Source organism: Hypanus sabinus, unplaced genomic scaffold, assembly GCF_030144855.1.
Source record: "Hypanus sabinus isolate sHypSab1 unplaced genomic scaffold, sHypSab1.hap1 scaffold_511, whole genome shotgun sequence".
Taxonomy (NCBI): domain Eukaryota; kingdom Metazoa; phylum Chordata; class Chondrichthyes; order Myliobatiformes; family Dasyatidae; genus Hypanus; species Hypanus sabinus.
Genome location: NW_026781375.1, coordinates 268,395 through 288,817, shown reverse-complemented (window position 1 = coordinate 288,817; position 20,423 = coordinate 268,395). Strand labels below are relative to the sequence as shown.

The 20,423-nt window shown below is 46.2% G+C and overlaps 1 long non-coding RNA gene across 2 annotated transcripts; it reads right to left on the bottom strand.

Moving 5' to 3' along the window:
* Nucleotides 1–2,953: 2,953 nt before the first annotated feature.
* On the bottom strand, nt 2,954–20,077 carry LOC132389237 (uncharacterized). Of its 2 annotated transcripts, none has more exons than XR_009510459.1 (3): nt 19,151–20,076; nt 15,587–15,871; nt 2,954–4,038 (listed from the first exon to the last, which is right to left on the bottom strand). It is a non-coding gene; the product is annotated as an uncharacterized LOC132389237 (long non-coding RNA). The 2 variants fall into 2 exon arrangements; XR_009510460.1 differs by lacking the exon at nt 2,954–4,038 and adding an exon at nt 8,141–8,771 and having other exon boundaries at nt 19,151–20,077.
* Between the last annotated feature and the right edge of the window lie 346 nt (nt 20,078–20,423).

The following is a 20,423-nucleotide window of genomic DNA, read 5'->3' as shown; positions in this document are numbered from 1 at the left end:
GGTACAGTGTCTACATTGTCACACTGATAGAGCCCAGCTCTCACTGGAGATACAGTGTCCACGGTGTCTACACTGTCACACTGACGGAGCCCAGCTCTCACTGGAGATACAGTGTCCATGGTGCCTGGTGTCTGCACTGTCACACTGAGGGAGTCCGCACTCACTGGAGATACGTTGTCCATGGTGCCTGGTGTCTACACTGTCACACTGAGGGAGCCCTGCTCTCTCTGGAGATACAGTGTCGATGGTGTCTGGTGTCTACACTGTCACACTGAAGGAGCCCAGCTCTCACTGGGATACAGTGTCCATGGTGTCTACACTGTCACACTGAGGGAGCCCTGCTCTCACTGGAGATACAGTGTCCATGGTGTCTGGTGTCTACAGTGTCACACTGATGGAATCCGCTCTCACTGGAGATACAGTGTCCATGGTGTCTGGTGTCTACACAGTCACACTGAGGGAGCCCAGCTCTCACTGGTGATACAGTGTCCATGGTGTCTGGTGTCTGCACTGTCACACTGAGGGCGCCCAGCTCTCACTGGAGATACAGTGTCCATGGTGTCTGGTGTCTACACTGTCACACTGAGGGAGCCCTGCTCACACTGGAGATACAGTGGTCATGGTGTCTGGGGTCTACACTGTCGCACTGAGGGAGGCCAGCTCTCACTGGAGATACAGTGTCCATGGTGTCTGGTGTCTACACTGTCACACTGACGGAGCCCAGCTCTCACTGGACATACTGTGTCCATGGTGTCTACACTGTCGCACTGAGGGAGCCCAGCTCTCACAGGAGATACAGTGTCCATGGTGTCTGGGGTCTGCACTGGCATACTGACGGAGCCCAGCTCTCACTGGAGATATAGTGTCCATGGTGTCTGGTGTCTACAGTGTCACACTGAAGGAGCCCAGCTCTCAATGGAGATACAGTGGGCATGGTGTCTGGGGTCTACACTGTCGCACTGAGGGAGCCCAGCTCTCACTGGAGATACAGTGTCCATGGTGTCTGCACTGTCACACTGTGGGAGCCCTGCTCTCACTGGAGATACCGTGGCCATGGTGTCTGGTGTCTGCACTGTCACACTGACGGAGCCCAGCTCTCACTGGAGATACTGTGTCCATGGTGTCTACACTGTCGCACTGAGGAAGCCCAGCACTCACTGGAGATACTGTGGCCATGGTGTCTACACTGTCACACTGAGGGAGTCCTGCTCTCACTGGAGATACAGTGTCCATGGTGCCTGGAGTCTACACTGTCACACTGATGGTTTCCGCTCTCACTGGAGATACAGTGTCCGTGGTGTCTGGTGTCTGCACTGCCACACTGAGGGAGCCCTGCTCTCACTGGAGATACAGTGTCCATGGTGTCTGGTGTCTTCACTGTCACGCTGAGGGAGCCCAGCTCTCACTGGAGATACAGTGGGCATGGTGTTTGATGTCTACACTGTCACACTGAGGGAGCCCTGCTCTCTCTGGAGATACAGTGTCGATGGTGTCTGGTGTCTACACTGTCACACTGAAGGAGCCCAGCTCTCACTGGGATACAGTGTCCATGGTGTCTACACTGTCACACTGAGGGAGCCCTGCTCTCACTGGAGATACAGTGTCCATGGTGTCTGGTGTCTACAGTGTCACACTGATGGAATCCGCTCTCACTGGAGATACAGTGTCCATGGTGTCTGGTGTCTACACAGTCACACTGAGGGAGCCCTGCTCTCACTGGAGATACAGTGGGCATGGTGTCTGGTGTCTACACTGTCACACTGAAGGATCCCAGCTCTCACTGGAGATACAGTGGGCATGGTGTCTGGGGTCTACACTGTCACACTGAGGGAGCCCTGCTCTCACTGGAGATACAGTGGCCATGGTGTCTGGTGTCTGCACTGTCACACTTACGGAGCCCAGCTCTCACTGGAGGTACAGTGTCTACATTGTCACACTGATAGAGCCCAGCTCTCACTGGAGATACAGTGTCCACGGTGTCTACACTGTCACACTGACGGAGCCCAGCTCTCACTGGAGATACAGTGTCCATGGTGCCTGGTGTCTGCACTGTCACACTGAGGGAGTCCGCTCTCACTGGAGATACATTGTCCATGGTGCCTGGTGTCTACACTGTCACACTGAGGGAGCCCTGCTCTCTCTGGAGATACAGTGTCGATGGTGTCTGGTGTCTACACTGTCACACTGAAGGAGCCCAGCTCTCACTGGGATACAGTGTCCATGGTGTCTACACTGTCACACTGAGGGTGCCCAGTTCTCACTGGAGATACAGTGTCCATGGTGCCTGATGTCTGCACTGTCACACTGAGGGAGTCCGCTCTCACTGGAGATACAGTGTCCATGGTGCCTGGTGTCTGGACTGTCACACTGATGGCGCCCAGTTCTCCCTGGAGATACTGTGGCCATGGTGTCTGCACTGTCACACTGAGGGCACCCTGCTCTCACTGGAGATACAGTGTCCATGGTGTCTGCACTGTCACACTCTCTCTGGAGCTGTTTACATTAGGGTACATAATGCTGCAGCCTTTATGCTCCCTATGGTTTGGCCGGCAGTCTAACTGGATTCATCACCATCTGGTATTTCAGGACTGAAAAAACTGCAGAAAGTTATAAATTCAGCCAGTTCCCTCATGGGCACTACCTCACCAGCATCAGGGAAATCTTCAAAAGGCAGCATCCATTATTAAGGACCACCATCACCCAGGACAATTCTCTTCTGGCTGGTTCAATGGTGTAGGAGCCTGGAGACATACACTCACCAGTTTAGGAGCAGCTTCTCCCCCTCTGCCATCACATTTGTGAATAGTCCCGGAACCCACCAACACAAACTCACTACTGTACTTTGCTTCCTTTTTGCACTACTGATTTGTTTTAATGTTTTTACCATGTATTTTGTACTTTTTTGGGTACTACACTAGACTGCTGCAGCATAACAACACATTTGATGGCGTAAGTCAGTGATATTAAGCCTGATCGGATTCTGGGTCCTCTCAGAATGGGGTTACTTCTATGTTTAGCGATAAAGCGAGGAGCAGGTCGCAGGTCGCAGGTCGCACCATCCCAGCAACAACTGACAAACACGATTAAGCCCAACCTGTTTGCAAGACAATTCACATGAGCAGTTAACCTACCCAGTATGACTTTACACTGGAGGAGCCAGAGGACACCCACTCTTTCCGTTTGGAGGACGTACAGAGACCCCTTACGGAACAGTGCCTGACTTGCATGCCGAAGACTCCGAGCTGTAACAGCGTCACACTAACCGTTACCAGGCAGTGCGGGTTTCGGACAGTCAGTGGAGTCAGATGCCTGCTCCAACGCCAAGCTCCTTCCCTTCAGCTGCTGGCTTGGGAAGAAGCCCCTCCGGCAAGCAGCAGCAAGCACTTTTCAATAAAAGTTTATCGAAGATTGAGTGAAATGGGGAGAAAAATAAATCTGATTTCGGTTAGATTGATGCGGTGCTCAGAGAAAGGGATGATTAATTGAGCAGCAAGGCAAGCTTGCAGGTCGGAGAACATCTCTTGTCAGCGAGTCATTACTATTCTTTAACTTCTCATTTCGATGTGTGTCGAGCGTTCGGTGAATTTAATCTCCTCCAATGGTTTTACATTTGTGTTTTAATACCTGCAGCTCCCAGAGCATACAAATTATACCTGATCACAGATAATACCCACACAGGCAGCAGCAGAATTTAATTGCCAATTTAAATGTAGGCTTGCAGGATGTTTTACTGTTTAGTTTGTTTTGAACAGACAATGCAGCAACAGGCTGTTCAGCCCCTCTGCTCCATGCTGGTACTTCTGTTTAGTTGATGTGGTGCAAGAAACTTTCTCATCCTTCCCATCACCACATCTTTCTGTTCCCTTCTCCTTAAAGTTCAAAATAAAGTTATTATCACAGTACGCATACATCACCATACATTACCCACAGGTTCATTTTCTTGCAGGCATTCACTGTAGAACGAAGGAATACAACAGAATCAGTGAAAAACTCCACACAAAGACTGACAGACCACCAACGTTCAAACGAAGACAAAATCTGCAAATACAAAAAAAAACAGTTATAAAAGTAAATAAATACAACTGAGAACATGACCTATAGAGTCCTTGACAGTGACTCTGTAGTTGTGGGATCAGTTCAGAGTTGATGTGAGTGAAGAAATCCATGTTGGTTCAGTAGCCTGATGGTTGAGGGGTAATAACTGTTCCTGAACCTGGTGGTGTGGGACCTGATGGTTGAGGGGTAATAACTGTTCCTGAACCTGGTGGTGTGGGACCTGATGGTTGAGGGGTAATAACTATCCCTGAACCTGGTGGTCTGGGTCCTGATGGTTGAGGGGTAATAACTGTTCCTGAACCTGGTGGTGTGGGACCTGATGGTTGAGGGGTAATAACTGTTCCTGAACCTGGTGGTGTGGGACCTGATGGTTGAGGGGTAACAATTGTTCCTGAACATGGTGGTGTGGGACCTGATGGCTGAGGGGTAATAACTGTTCCTGAACCTGGTGGTGTGGGACATGATGGTTGAGGGGTAATAACTGTTCCTGACCCTGGTGGTGTGGGATCTGATGGGTGAGGGGTAACAATTGTTCCTGAACATGGTGGTGTGGGACCTGATGGTTGTTGGGTAACAACTGTTCCTGAAATTGGTGGGGTAGGACCTGATGGCTGAGGGGTAATAACTGTTCCTGAACCTGGTGATGCGGGACCTGATGGCTGAGGGGTTATTACAAGAACAGTTATTACCCCTCAACCGTCAGGTCCCACACCACCAGGTTCAGGAACAGTTATTACCCTTCTATGAATAGACTCCTGAACCAGTGTGGGTAATTTCACTCAGCTCAACACTGAAGTGATTCTGCAACCTATAGACTAATTTCATGGACTCTACAATTCTCAGACTTTGTTATTTATTATTATTTTTGCATTTCTGCCGTTTGTCTTCCTATGCTCCCTGGTTGTCGGCTTTTTTTACGCAGTTTTTCATCGATTCTATCGCACTTTTTTGTTTTACTGTGAATGCCTGCAAGAATACGAATCTCAGCATTGTATATGTTAATATGCCGCATAAATTGACTTTGAATTTTGAATATACTTCAGGGATGTTGGGAGTGGGGTGAAGGCAGAGGATGCTGAGCAAGAGCTGAACATTGACGGGGTGGTCTTTGGGTCACAGGGCGTCGCGGTAGCGTAAGGTGTAATGCTTTACAGCACCAACGATCAGGGTTCAATTCCTGCTACTGCTTGGAGATTCCTCTCCTGACTGCTTGGTGCTCTGGTTTCCTCCTGCATTCCAAAGGTGTTCGGGTCAGAGTTACTGAGTTGTCGGCATGCTACTTTGGCACTGCAAGTGTGTCGACGCTTAAGGACTGCCCCCAGCATTTCTCTGTAAGTTTTTATGTTTGTCATGTTTGATGCAGACGTAACAAATCAGACTCCCTGCTTGGCACCTCTGACTGTGTGGCTAAATACAGCTCCAACACCATATGCAAGTCTGGTGACTGTTTGGGGGTGACGAATCAGCATAGAAGAGAGAGATTGAAAATCTGTCTGAGTGGTGTAATAACAACCTCTCACTCACTGTCAATAAGACCAAGGAACTGACTGTTGATTTCAGGAGAAGGAAACCATGACATCTAAAACTTTGTCAAATTTCCATAGCTCTGTAGTGGAAAGTATGCCAATTGGCTACATCACAGCCTGGTATGGAAACACCAATGCCTTTGAATGGAAAATCCTACAAAATGTAGTGGATTTGACCCGGTAAAGCCCTCCCAACATTGAGCACATCTGCATGGTATGCTGTTATTGGAAAGCAGCATCCATCATCAGAGATCCCCACCACCCAGGCCATGCTCTTTTCTCACTGCTGCCATCAGGTAGAAGGTACAAGAACCTCAGGACTCACACCACCAGGTTCATGAACAGTTACTACCCCACAAACATCAGGATCTTGAACAAAAGGGGACACTTCCTCGCCTGTCCATTGAGATGTTCCTACAACCAAAAATCTCACTTTATGGGCTCTTTATCTCATTATCTCATGTTCTGGTTATTTATTGCTATTTATTTATATTTACATTTGCACAGTTTGTTGCCTTCTGCACTCTGGTTGATCTTTCATTGATCCTGTTATAATTGCTATTCTATTGATTTATTGAGTATGCCCATGGGAAAACGAATCTCAGGGTTGTATATGGTGATATACAGTATACGTACTTCGCTAATAAAATTTACTTTGAACTTTGAATTTTTAATCTTTAAAAATCTTCAAAAGGTAATGGGTAAGAGGATTTGAGGGGATCTGGGGACTGTTTTTACCCTGGGGCAGGGAGATGTTGGAATTTGGAATCCACTGCCTGAGGCAGAAACTTTCACAACATTTAAAAAGCATCTTACATCCTCAAGGTCACAGACCAAATGCTGGTAAATAGGAATGGGATGGATAGGTTCTTGATGACCAGCACTGATACAGTGGGTTTAAGCACCTGTTTCTGTGCTAGGTGACTGTATGTGGAGGTAGTGGAGGTATTGATAATGGTCTTTCAAGAACATAGATTCTGGAAGGGCTCCAGAGAACTGGAAAATCAGAAATGTCAATCCACTCTTTAAGAAAGGAGGGAGGCAGAAGAAAGGAAATTAGAGGCCAATTAGACTAACTTCAGTGGTTAGGAAGATGTTAGAATCCATAATTATTAAAGATGAGGTTTTGGCGTATTTGGAAGCACATGATAAAATAGGCCAAAGTCAGCATGGTTTCCTTAAGGGGATATCTTGTTTGACAAATCTGTTGGAATTATTTGAGGAAATCGCAAGCAGGGTAAACAAAGGAGACTCGGTGGATGTTGTGTACTTGTATTTTCAGAAGGCCTTTGATAATGTGCCACACATGAGGCTGCTTAACAAGTTAAGAGCTCATGGTATTGAAAGAAAGATACTAGCATGGATAGAAGATTGGCTGACTGGCAGGAGGCAGAGTGGGAATAAAGGAGGTCTTTTCTGGTTGGCTGCCATTGACTAGTTGTGTTCTGTAGGTGCTACATTCTACATTTTATGTCAATGATTTGGATGACAGAATTGACGGCTTTGTGGCCAATTTTGCAGATGATGCAAAAATAGGTGGAGAGGCAGGTAGTGTTGAGAAGGCAGGGAGTCTGCAGGACTTGGACAGATTGGGAGAATGGGCAAAGAAGTGGCCAATGGAATATAGTGCAGGGAAGTGTATGGCCGTGCACTTTGTTAGAAGGAATAAAGGCACAGACTCTTATATAAATAGGAAAGCACTTCAAAAATAAAATCAGAGGTGCAAAGGGACTTGGGAGTCCTTTTCAGGATTCCCTAAAGGTTAACTTGCAGGTTGAGTGGATGGTAGGGGAGGCAAATGCAATGTTGGCATTCATTTCGAGAGGACTAGAATACAAAAGCAAGGATGTGATGCTGAGGCTTTATAAAGCTCTGGTCAGATCACACTCGGAGCATTATGAGCAGTTTTGGGCCCTTTATCAAAGAAAAGATGAGTTGGCATTGGAGTGATTCCAGAGGAGGTTCACAAGAGTGATCCCAGGAATGAAAGGGTTAATGTATGAGGAGTATTTGAAGGCTCTGGGCCCGAATTTGAAGAATGTGGGGGGTGGGTTGGTGGAAATATTGAATATTGAATATTGAAAGGCCTAGATAGAGCGGATATGGAGAGGATGGTTCCTATAGTCTAGAACCACAGAGCACAGCCTCAGAATACAAGGACATCCCTTTACAACAGAGATGAGAAGGGATTCCCTTCACCAGATGGTGGCAAGTCTGTAGAATTCATTGCCACAGATGATTGTGGAAGCCAAGTCATTGGGTATATTTAAAGTGACTTTGATAAGTTCTTGATTAGTCAGAGTGTCAAAGGTTATGGGGAGAAGGGAGAATAGGGTTGAGAGGGATAATAAATCAGCCATGATGGAATTGCAGAGCAGACACGATGGGCTGAATGGTCTAATTCTGCTCCTATGTCATATGGTCTAATACCAGCTGAGTTTTAGATTTGCTCGGGTGGTGGAGGTGAGATCATCAATCATTTTATCAAACACAGACATGATAAAAGCAAAATAAAGGCAAGAAAAATACTTTTATAACTCGCCTGAGTATCTGTTGTGGGAGAATTAGGCTCATAAATCAAAGTGGCTTGTCAGAGCCAGTCCGGCTGTGACAGTTCCAGACTTTACCGCTATCCTTCAGTGCTCAAGAAGGTAATTCTGCAAATGCCAAAGAAACAAACATCTTGTCTGTTTCCCTGACTGTGTGAGTGAAACGGGGAGGTTGATTCATTAAGCTGACACCACTGAAGCTTCTGTGTGTTAATACCAGGTCCGATCCAGTGAATTGGGATGTATCTGTTATTTCCTTCTCCTGGTTCCCTTTTTACCCCTGACTCCACCTCACCAGGTATCAAAGTTCAAAGTAAATTTATTTTCAGAGTAAATATATGTCACCATATACAACACAGGATGTCCAGGGAGGGGCTTGTAGTGTCCATTCCAGGGCAACTCGCTCACCTTTGGCCCCCACCAGACACTCAGTTCTCCTTGGTGGCTGCGAGAAGCTTTTTGCATGTGACAGTGGCCACACCCCGGTACACCGCTTTGACAGGAGGGCTAAACCAGGTGAGGGCAGCCAGCAGCCTCTTACCCCAGTGAGAAGGGCACAGGCCTACCCTGGCATGCCAAGTCAGCTCCGGGAGATTGGGCGGATGAGATCCAACCGCCAGGAAGGTGGTTCTGCTGCACTCTGTGGAGAGAGAAGAGCACAACAAGGCACAGAAGATGCCATGGTTATCCACTGCTACCGAGGAAGACCAAGCAAGTTTGTGATACTTGCTCGCACAACTGGATCTGGACTTCTGAGGTCAAGAGTGTGGAACTGCCCACTTCAACGGCTTTTCCTCCTTAAGAACTCTCCCACACAGGTTTCCTGTCATCATTGGACACCATAAACAACTACCACAACTCTGAGATTCAGATTTTCCTGGGCATTCACAGTAAATAGAAAGAAACCCAATAGAATCAATGAAAGACCACGCATAATGAAGTGGACAAACAACCCATGTGCAAAAGATAACTGTGCTAATAAGAAAAAGAAAAATAACATATTAGAAAAAATAATATTAAATAACCAGGCAATAAACTTCAATAACATGTGGATGAAGCGTCATTGAAAGTGAGTCCGTAGGTTGGAGGAACAGTTCAGTGATGGGACGACTGAAGTTGAGTGGGAGTGGGTGAGTTAGCAGGACCCAGGGTTGAGATTTTTGATTGGAGAAAGGCTAACTTTGAGGAGATGCGAAAGGATTTAGAAGGAGTGGACTGGGACAATTTGTTTTATGGGAAGGATGTAATAGAGAAATGGCAGTCATTTAAAGGTGAAATTTTGAGGGTACAGAATCATTATGTTCCTGTTAGGTTGAAAGGAAAGATTAAAAGTTTGAGAAAGCCATGGTTTTCAAGGGACATTGGAAACTTGGTTAGGAAAAAGAGAGATATCTACAATAAATATAGGCAGCATGGAGTAAATGAGGTGCTCGAGGAATATAAAGAATGTAAGAATCTTAAGAAAGAAATTAGAAAAGCTAAAAGAAGATATGAGGTTGCTTTGGCAAGTAAGGTGAAAATAAATCCAAAGGGTTTCTACAGTTATATTAATAACAAAAGAATAGTGAGGGATAAAATTGGTCCCTTAGAGAATCAGAGTGGACAGCTATGTGTGGAGCCGAAAGAGATGGGGGAGATTTTGAACAATTTCTTTTCTTTGGTATTCACTAAGGAGAAGGATATTGAATTGTGTAAAGTAAGGGAAACAAGTAGAGAAGTTATGGAAATTATGAAGATTAAAGAGGAGGAAGTACCAGCGCTTTTAAGGAATATAAAAGTGGATAAATCTCCAGATCCTGACAGGATATTCCCTAGGACCTTGAGGGAGGCTAGTGTAGAAACAACAGGGGCTCTGACAGATATATTTCAAATGTCATTAGAAACGGGGATAGTGGCGGAGGATTGGAGTATTGCTCATCTGGTTCCATTGTTTAAAAAGGGTTCTACGAGTAAACCTAGCAATTATCGGCCTGTAAGTTTGACGTCAGTGGTGGGTAAATTAATGGAAAGTATTCTTAGAGTTGGTATATATAACTATCTAGATAGACGGGGTCTGATTAGGAACAGTCAACAAGGATTTGTGCATGGAAGGTCATGCTTGACAAATCTTATTGAATTTTTTGAAGAGGTTACAAGGAAAGTTGACGAGGGTAAAGCAGTGGATGTTGTCTATATGGACTTCAGTAAGGCCTTTGACAAAGTTCCACATGGAAGGTTAGTTAGGAAGGTTAATCGTTAGGTATTAATATTGAAGTAGTAAAATGGATTCAACAGTGGCTGGATGGGATATGCCAGAGAGTAGTGGTGGATAACCGTTTGTCAGGTTGGAGGCAGGTGACTAGTGGTGTGCCTCAGGGATCTGTACTGGGTCCAATGTTGTTTGTCATATACATTAATGATCTGGATGATGGGGTGGTAAATTGGATTAGTAAGTATGCAGATGATACTAAGGTAGGTGGCATTGTGGATAATGAAGTAGGTTTTTCAAAGTTTGCAGAGAGATTTAGGCCAATTAGAAGAGTGGGCTGAATGATGGCGTGGAGCTTAATGCTGATAAGTGTGAGGTGCTATATTTTGGAAGGAATAATCCAAATAGGACACACATGGTAAAAGGTAGGGCATTGAAGGATGCAGTAGAACAGAGTGATCTAGGAATAATGGTGTATAGTTCCCTGAAGGTGGAATCTCATGTGGATAGGGTGCTGAAGAAAGCTTTTGGTATGTTGGCCTTTATAAATCAGAGCATTGAGTATAGGAGTTGGAATGTAATGTTAAAATTGTACAAGGCATTGGTAAGGCTGGATTTGGAGTGTTGTGTACAGTTCTGGTCACCAAATTATAGGAAAGATGTCAACAAAATAGAGAGAGTACAGAGAAGATTATAACCATATAACCATATAACAATCACAGCACGGAAACAGGCCATCTTGGCCCTCCTAGTCCGTGCCGAACCCTTAATCTCACCTAGTCCCACCTACCCGCACTCAGCCCATAACCCTCCACTCCTTTCCTGTCCATATACCTATCCAATTTTACCTTAAATGACACAACTGAACTGGCCTCTACTACTTCTACAGGAAGCTCATTCCACACAGCTATCACTCTTTGAGTAAAGAACTACCCCCTCGTGTTTCCCTTAAACTTCTGCCCCCTAACTCTCAAATCATGTCCTCTAGTTTGAATCTCCCCTACTCTCAATGGAAACAGCCTGTTCACGTCAACTCTATCTATCCCTCTCAAAATTTTAAATACCTCGATCAAATCCCCCCTCAACCTTCTACGCTTCAATGAATAGAGACCTAACTTGTTCAACCTTTCTCTGTAACTTAATTGCTGAAACCCAGGTAACATCCTAGTAAATCGTCTCTGCACTCTCTCTAATTACTAGAATGTTACCTAGGTTTCTGCACCTAAGTTACAAGGAAAGATTGAACAAGTTAGGTCTTTATTCTTTGGAGCGTAGAAGGTTGAGGGGGGACTTGATAGAGGTATTTAAAATTATGAGGGGATAGATAGAGTTAGCATCGATAGGATTTTCCCATTGAGAATATGGGAGGTTCAAACAAGAGGACATGAGTTGAGAGTTAGGGGGCAAAAGTTTAAGGGTAACATGAGGGAGAATTTCTTTACTCAGAGCGGTAGCTGTGTGGAATGAGCTTCCAGTAGAAGTGGTAGAGGCAGGTTCGGTATTGTCATTTAAAGTAAAATTGGATAGGTATATGGACAGGAAAGGAATGGAGGGTTATAGGCTGAGCACAGGTCAGTGGGACTAGGTGAGAGTAAGCGTTCGGCATGGACTAAAAGGGCTGAGATGGCCTGTTGTTATATGGTTATATGGTTATATGGCCACTGTAAATTTTTCCTAGTGTTGGTGTTGGCAATGGAAACTGATGGGCCCTCAGTGAGAACAATTGTAGGGGAACAAAGCGATTTGATTAGATTAGTTCAACTCCCACCATCAGGTAGGAGGTACAGAAGCCTGAAGGCACACACTCAACAATTCAGAAACAGTTTTCCCCTCTGCTGTCGGACTTCTGAATGGACAATGAACCCATGAACTCTACCTCACTAATTTTTTTGTGTTTTTGCACTACTTATTTAATATAATTTTTTAAATATATATACACACACCTTAACTGTAATTTACAGTTTATCTTACTACATTTTGCAATGTATTGCTGCCACATAACAACAAATTTCATGACATATGCTGGTGATATTAAAACTGATTCTGATTTATTTCCATTGAAACACACAGTGAAATGCATTGTTTGTGTTGACAACCAGCACAGTCCAAGGGTCTGCTGGAGGCAGCTCGCAGGTGTCACTACGCTTCTGGCATAAACATAGCATCCCAAACTTACTAACCCTACACCTTACGAACTTGGAATGTTGGGGGATACCAGAGCACCCAGAGAAAATCTACTCGGTCACGGGGAGAATGTACAAACTCCTTACAGACTGTGGCAGGAATTGAACCTGAGTCACTAACTGCTACGCTGATGTGCCTCCCCATAAAGAGATAGAGAGCAGCAGGAATAAGGAGTGGAATGGGTCAGAAGGGATGCCTCTGTTCAGGGCCAGCATAGACCCAGTGAGCTAGATTTCATGGACCCACTGGGTCAAATTGCCTCTCCCTGTAATGAAGAAAACAAGTAACACGTCATAACTAATTTTCCACCTTCTTCCCACATTTCACGATTCCCAAAATATCCAGCAATCTATCAGCCTCAGTTCGAAGGGAGTCAGTGACTGCCCCCACAGCTTCCGGGGAAGAGAATGAGAATCAGAATCGGGTTTATTATCACTGACATCTGTCATGAAATTCCTTGTTTTGTGGCAGCAGTACATAAAAATTACTAAGAGTATAATAAGAAAAATAAACAAAGTAATGAGGTAGTGTTCATGGGTTCATGGTCCATTCAGAAATCTGATGGCAGAGGAGAAGGAGCCGTTCCTGAGTCATTGAGTGTGTGCCTTCAGGCTCCTGTACCTCCTCCCTGATGGTAACAATGGGAAGAGGGCATGTCCTGGGTGATGAGGATCATTGATGATAGACACTACGGCAACATTTCATGTAAATGTGCTCAGTGGTTGAAAGGCTTTAGCCGTGATGTGCTGGGTCAAATCCACTACCTTTTGTAGGATTTTCAAAGGCGTTGTTGTTCGCAGACCAGGCCGTAACGCAGCCGGTCACCACACGTCTATAGAAGCTTGCCAAGGTTTTTGATGACATTCTGAGTCTCCACAGACTGCTGAGGAAGTAGAGATGCTGACGTGCTTCCTTTATAATTATATTTACACCATGGGTCCAGGACAGGTCTTCTGAGACAGTGACACCCCAGGAATTTAAAGTTACTGACTCTCTCCACCTCAGATCCTCCAATGAGGACTGGCTCCTGGGCCTCTGGTTTCCCTCTCCTGCAGTCTACAATCAGTTCCTGATTGAGTGAAAGGTTGTCGTTATTACTCCACTCAGCCAAATTTTCAATCTCCCTCCTGTGTGCTGAATACAGTGGTGTCATCAGCAAACGTGTATATGGTGTTGAAGCTTATCTTAGCCACACAGTCATAGGTGCAGAGCGAGTAGAACAGGGGGCTAAGCACACATCCCTGTGCTGATGGAGATTGTGGAGGAGATGTTTCTGCCAATACAAACTAAGTGGGCTCTATAAGTGAGGAAATCCAAGATCCAATGACACAAGGGAGTTTTGAGGCCCAGGACTTGGAGCTTGCTGATTAGTTGTGTGGGGACAATGGTGTTAAATGCTGAGCTGCATTCGATAAAGAGCATCCTGATGTTCCAGGGTTGAATGAAGAGCCAAAAAGAGAGTGTCTGCTGTGGACCTGTTGCATCCACACCAGCCTCTCAAAACACTTCATCACTGTGGATAGATGTACCACTGGGTGATAGAAAGATTACCACTCTCCCCTTGGGCACCAGTACTATTGAAGTCTGTTTGAAGCAGGTGGGTACCACACATTGCTAGAGAGAGTGGTGAAAGGAACAATATTGCAGACTGTTATCTAAATGGGGAGAAGGTTCAAACATCAGAGCTGCAGAGGGACTTGGGAATCCTTGTGCAAGACTTCCAGAAGGTTAACTTACAGGTTGAGTCTGTGGTAAAGAAGGCAAATGCAATGTTGGCATTTATTTCCAGGAGAACAGGATATAAAAGCAAGATAATGCTGAGCCTTCATAAGACTCTACTCAGGCCGCACAGAGTATTGTCAACAGTTTTGGGCCTCATATCTTATAAAGGATGTGTTGCTATTGGAGAGAGTCCAGGGGAGGTTCACGAGGATGATTCTGGGAATGAAGGGGTTAACATATAAGGAGCATTTGTCAGCTTTGGGCCTGTACTCACTGGAATTTAGGAGAATGGTGGGGGATCTCATTGAAATCTACTGAATGTTGAAAGGACTAGATAGGGTGGGTGTGGAGAGGATGTTTCCTTTGGTGGGGGTATCCAGAACTAGAGGGGGCACAGCCTCAAAATTGAGGGGCGACCCTTTAGAACAGAGTTAGGGAGGAATTTTTTTAGCCAGAGAGTAGTGAATCTGTGGAATGCTCTGCCACAGACTGCAGTGGAGACCCAGTCCATGTGTATATTTAAGGCTGCAGTTGATCATTTCCTGATCGGTCAGGGCATCAAAGGATATGGCGAGAAGGCAGATGTATGGGGTTGAGTGGGATCTGGGATCAGCCATGATGAAATGGTGGTGTGGACTCGATGGGCTGAATGGCCTAATTCTGCTCCTTTGTCTTATGGGCTTATGGAGGTTGGAGATATTGTGTAAAAGTCTTAGACACCCGAGATATGTAAATTTGCACAGTATATATATTTCTTATTGAAATTTATAGCATTTTGTTTTCTGAGTTTGCAATGTACAGCTGCCACAAAACAAATTTCATGACATATACTAGTGACATTACACCTGATTCTGCCCTTGCACTGGACCATTGCTGTTGCCACCAAGCACCTGTCCACAACTCACCCCCTACCCCAGGTTACTCCACCCGACTTGCCCCAGCATCCACGAACCAGCCCTTCTCCCCCTCCCCCTACCCACATTCCCCTTGGTCTCCCTCCCACTTTCTCTAAGTCTTGACCACTTCAGATGCTCCTTGGCATCGCTGGCTGTTTTAACCATTTGAGTACCACAGCTCTGCCTTCATCACCACCTCAAAAATCTCAGCTAAGTTTGTCAGACGTAAGCCCCCACCACCACATAAAGCCACATCAACTGTCATAAATAACTCCATGCTTTATATGTGGGTAGACCCAATCCCTAAGAAACTTCTCCAATAATTTCCCACTACTGTGAATGCCTGCAAGAAAATGAATCTCAAGGAAGCATTTAGGCACTTTGATAATAAATTTACTTTGAACTTTGAACCTCTGTGGAATGCTCACTGATCAATAACTACCTGGTTATTTGTTTGCTTGTTACCTGCCCTGTTGTATGATGTGAGCGATCATGGTCTTTCCATGCCTATAATTGTTTTTGGCAAATTTTTCTACAGAAGTGGTTTGCCATTGCCTTCTTCTGGGCAGTGTCTTTACAAGACGGGTGACCCCAGCCATTATCAATACTCTTCAGAGACTGTCTGCCTGGCGTCAGTGGTCACATAACCAGGACTTGTGATCTGCACCGGCTGCTCATACAACCATCCACCACCTGCTCCCGTGGCTTCACGTGACCCTGATCGGGTGCTACACCTTGCCCAAGGGTGACCTGCAGGTTAGCAGAGGGAAGGAGCATGTTACATTTCCTTCGATAGAGATATACCTCCACCCACCATCCAAAACCCCAGATATTGCCCTTATCAAACAGATTTATATCTATTTTCATGTGTAAATCAAATCATACAGTGAAATGTGTTATTTGTGTTAACAACCAACACACCCAAGGATGTGCTCTGGGGCAGCCTACAAGTGCCTCCACACATTCCAGTGCCAACATAGCATGTCCACAACACTCGGAGAACAACACAATCAACAACAAAGCAAAACGAATGAAAACAAGACAACAGCAGCAAAACAAGCCCCTCTCTCGCCCTCCCACTCTCAATCAGACAGGCCTCCATCCCCAGGACAGGCCAACTTCAGGCCTCTAGTTGTGGGCCCCGGACTCTAAGCCTCTAACCTCCAGCGCTTGGCGCAAATTTGCAGATTCACTGTCAATCAGGCCTCAGACCTCTGGACAAGCTGACCCAGGGGTTTCATCCTTCGGACTTTTGCCTACGTTCTTGGACTTCTACCTCTGACAAGTAGACCTTTGGGCCTTAACCTACGATCTCGGATTTTCCCCCTGGTCTTGCCGAGTGCTGAACTTTGACCTTCAGCCTTCCCCTGCAGGCCTGGCCGACCTCTGGGTCTCAACATCGGGACTCACTGTGCACAAGTTAAACCTGCAGGCCTCGGCGACCTCTTCCAACACTAGTGCCTCACGTACACCTTCCAAGGACATTGCTGCTTTGTCCTGTTCTCATAATCCAGAACTACTCAGCAGGCTGATAGACACGTCAGCTCTGCAGACATGATCCAAAATGTCATTATCTTTGCTTAGGACACGTCAAGCTGTCATTAGTAATCAGCCTTCAAAACGTAGGTTATTGAAGCCTTTTCTTTCTGTCCTCTTTCACAACAGAGAGGGGCCCGGGTACTTGCTGACAATGATCTGATGGGATTGATGTGGTGAAGTCACGCCCCACCCCTGCCATATTAAGGTGAGTGGAGTCGGCATATATGGATTAGCTCCTGTCAGGGAGCCTTATCGAAAAGAAATTAGCCAAGACAATACAAGAACTGACTGACCCTTCAGACAAAATGATAAATAATAGATGTAAATGCGCATTCTGATCCAGTCGCTCTGGTGGAAAGGTTGCCTAATATAAATCTTGTTGAGCTCATTTGTTGTCAGACAGGTCATTTGGTGCTGTGGCAGTAGGATTAAATCAAAGGTCCTTGTACAGGAAATGAAAGGACACCACTGCTTCTACACGCCTTTCCACCGTCAAGGTGATTGCCAGGGACGTCAGAGGTGCAGCCTTCGGTCACAACTCAGCCAAAGACGAGAGAAATTTCTTCAGCCAGAGGGCGATGAGTCGATAGAATTTATTGCTATGAATGGCTGTGGAGGCCAAGTCGACTGGGTATATTTAAAAACAGACTTGATTAGTCAGGGTGTTGAAAGTTACAGGGAGAAGGCAAGAGAATGGGTTGATAATAAATCAGCCACGGTAGGATGGCAGAGTGGACTTGATGGGCCGAGTGGTTTAATTCTGACCCTATCTCGCATGGGAATGGCCCGTGGAGGTAAGCTCACTGTTCCATCAGCGTGTTGCCCCAACACGCGACTCTGACAATTCCGTGGCCAGGCGATGCGGCACCAGTTACAGCTCCTGTGATGCACCATCAATAACTCTCTGAGACGTAAAGGCGAGATATCGGCTTTTATTGACTGGAAGAAGGAACAAGCAGTGAGTGACCATCATACTACATCCTGGAGACTGAGGGCCGGGCTCAGGCCTTGATCGCCTTTATACCGGGGTCTGTGGGAGGAGCCACAGGAGCCGTCAGCAGGGGGCGTGTCCAGACAGGTATATGTAGTTCACCACACCCACCCCCCTTTTGTTCAGGAACAGTTATTACCCCTCAACCATCAGGTCCCACACCACCAGGTTCAGGAACAGTTATTACCCCTCATCCATCAGGTCCCACACCACCAGGTTCAGGAACAGTTATTACCCCTCATCCATCAGGTCCCACACCACCAGGTTCAGGAACAGTTATTACCCCTCATCCATCAGGTCCCACACCACCAGGTTCAGGAACAGTTATTACCCCTCAAACATCAGGTTCCACACCACCAGGTTCAGGAACAGTTATTACCCCTCATCCATCAGGTCCCACACCACCAGGTTCAGGAACAGTTATTACCCCTCAAACATCAGGTTCCACACCACCAGGTTCAGGAACAGTTATTACCCCTCAACCTTCAGGTCCCACACCACCAGGTTCAGGGACAGTCATTACCCCTCAACCATCAGGTCCCACACCACCAGGTTCAGGAACAGTTATTACCCCTCAACCTTCAGGTCCCACACCACCAGGTTCAGGGACAGTTATTACCCCTCAACCATCAGGTCCCACACCACCAGGTTCAGGAACAGTTATTACCCTACAATCATCAGGTCCCACACCACCAGGTTCAGGAACAGTTATTACCCCTCAACCATCAGGTCCCACACCACCAGGTTCAGGAACAGTTATTACCCCTCAACCATCAGGTCCCACACCACCAGGTTCAGGAACAGTTATTACCCCTCAACCATCAGGACCAACACCACCAGGTTCAGGAACAGTTATTACCCCTCAACCATCAGGTCCCACACCACCAGGTTCAGGAACAGTTATTACCCCTCAACCATCAGGTCCCACACCACCAGGTTCAGGAACAGTTATTACCCCTCAACCATCAGGTCCCACACCACCGGGTTCAGGAACAGTTATCACCCCTCAACCATCAGGTCCCACTCCACCGGGTTCAGGAACAGTTATTACCCCTCAACCATCAGGACCAACACCACCAGGTTCAGGAACAGTTATTACCCCTCAACCATCAGGTCCCACACCACCAGGTTCTGTAACAGTTATTACCCCTCAACCATCAGGTTCAGGAACAGTTATTACCCCTCAACCATCAGGTCCCACAACACCAGGTTCAGGAACAGTTATTACCCCTCAACCATCAGGTCCCACACCACCAGGTTCAGGAACAGTTATTACCCCTCAACCATCAGGTCCCACACCACCAGGTTCTGGAACAGTTATTACCCCTCAACCATCAGGTTCAGGAACAGTTATTACCCCTCAACCATCAGGTCCCACAACACCAGGTTCAGGAACAGTTATTACCCCTCAACCATCAGGTCCCACACCACCAGATTCAGGAACAGTTATTACCCTTCAACCATTAGGCTTCTGAACCAGAGCAGATAACTTCACTCACCTCAACTCTGAACTGATTCTGCAACCTATGGACACACTTTCAAGGACTCTTCAACTCGTGTTCTCCACATTATTTATTTATTTATTTTTCTATTTGCGCAGTTTTTCATCTTTTGCATCTTGATTGTTTGGCTGCTTTTGTGTGTAGTTTTCGTTCATTCTATTGTATTTCTCTTTTCTACTGTAAATGCCTGCAAGTAAATGAATCTCAGAGAGTATACGGTGACGTATACGTAACTTGATAATAAATGGACTTTGAGTTGTGAACTTTGAGCCTTTACTGTACAGCACCAACGAAGCGTGGACTGCGCACTGAGAGAAGAGATGTCCAGGGACGCTACATCAGGCGGGAACAGTAAATCTGTTGGCTGCTCATTAATTATGGAGGGATTCCTGCCGTGGCCTCGGTTTAATCCGCACAGAGGAATTCCGAGGCAGGCCTGGCATGTTTCTTTTGGCCAGGCCGCAGCCTTGATTCCAGACTGTTCCATCGGCCTGTCAGCACTGTTTACGAACCATCGCTGTGAATTCCCATTAAGTAAACATTCCCCGTTTGCAGCTGCTCTCCTGCCTGGAAGATTTATCGCACCATTTGATTTTAAAAGCCAGGATGATATGTATAAAATCCAAACTATTTCTTCTGGTTACCACAGGCAAAGGCCTAGAGCAGGGGGAGAGGCCTGCCATCTCAATGGCAGCAAGGTCATAGTGGTTAGATTGTTGACTGTTGTCACACCTTCCACAAGATGCCCAAAACTGCTCATAATTATCAAAGTGCAGCCTGGCCAGTGCCTTACGAAGCCTCAGCATCACATCCTGCTCCTATATTCCAGTCCTCTGGAAATGAATGCTAATATCACATTTGCCTTCCTCACCACAGACTCCACCTGCAAGTTAACCTTTAGGGAATCCTACACAAGTAATCGAAAGGGTTTGGACTAACCATCCAAAGAAACAAGTTCAAATCCCACCGGGGGGTAGGGTATCTGGGGATTTTTAATCTGGCTAATTAAATTAACACCGTTCTGGAGGAACTCAGTGGGTCAGGCAGCCTCTGTGGATGAAGTGGACACCCAGTGTCTCAGGGTGAAACCCATCGCCTCGGCTGAACTAGTACTGGATCCCTCAGGAAAATCCGAGCTCTCACAGTGCTGCCACAATCCCAACGTGATCCCTGGCTGTGAGCAGCAGCAGCAGGAGTCAGGCAGAGCAGCTTGTTACTGCCTCATACGGAGGGAGCCCAACCGTACTCAATCATCATGATCCTTTAGGAA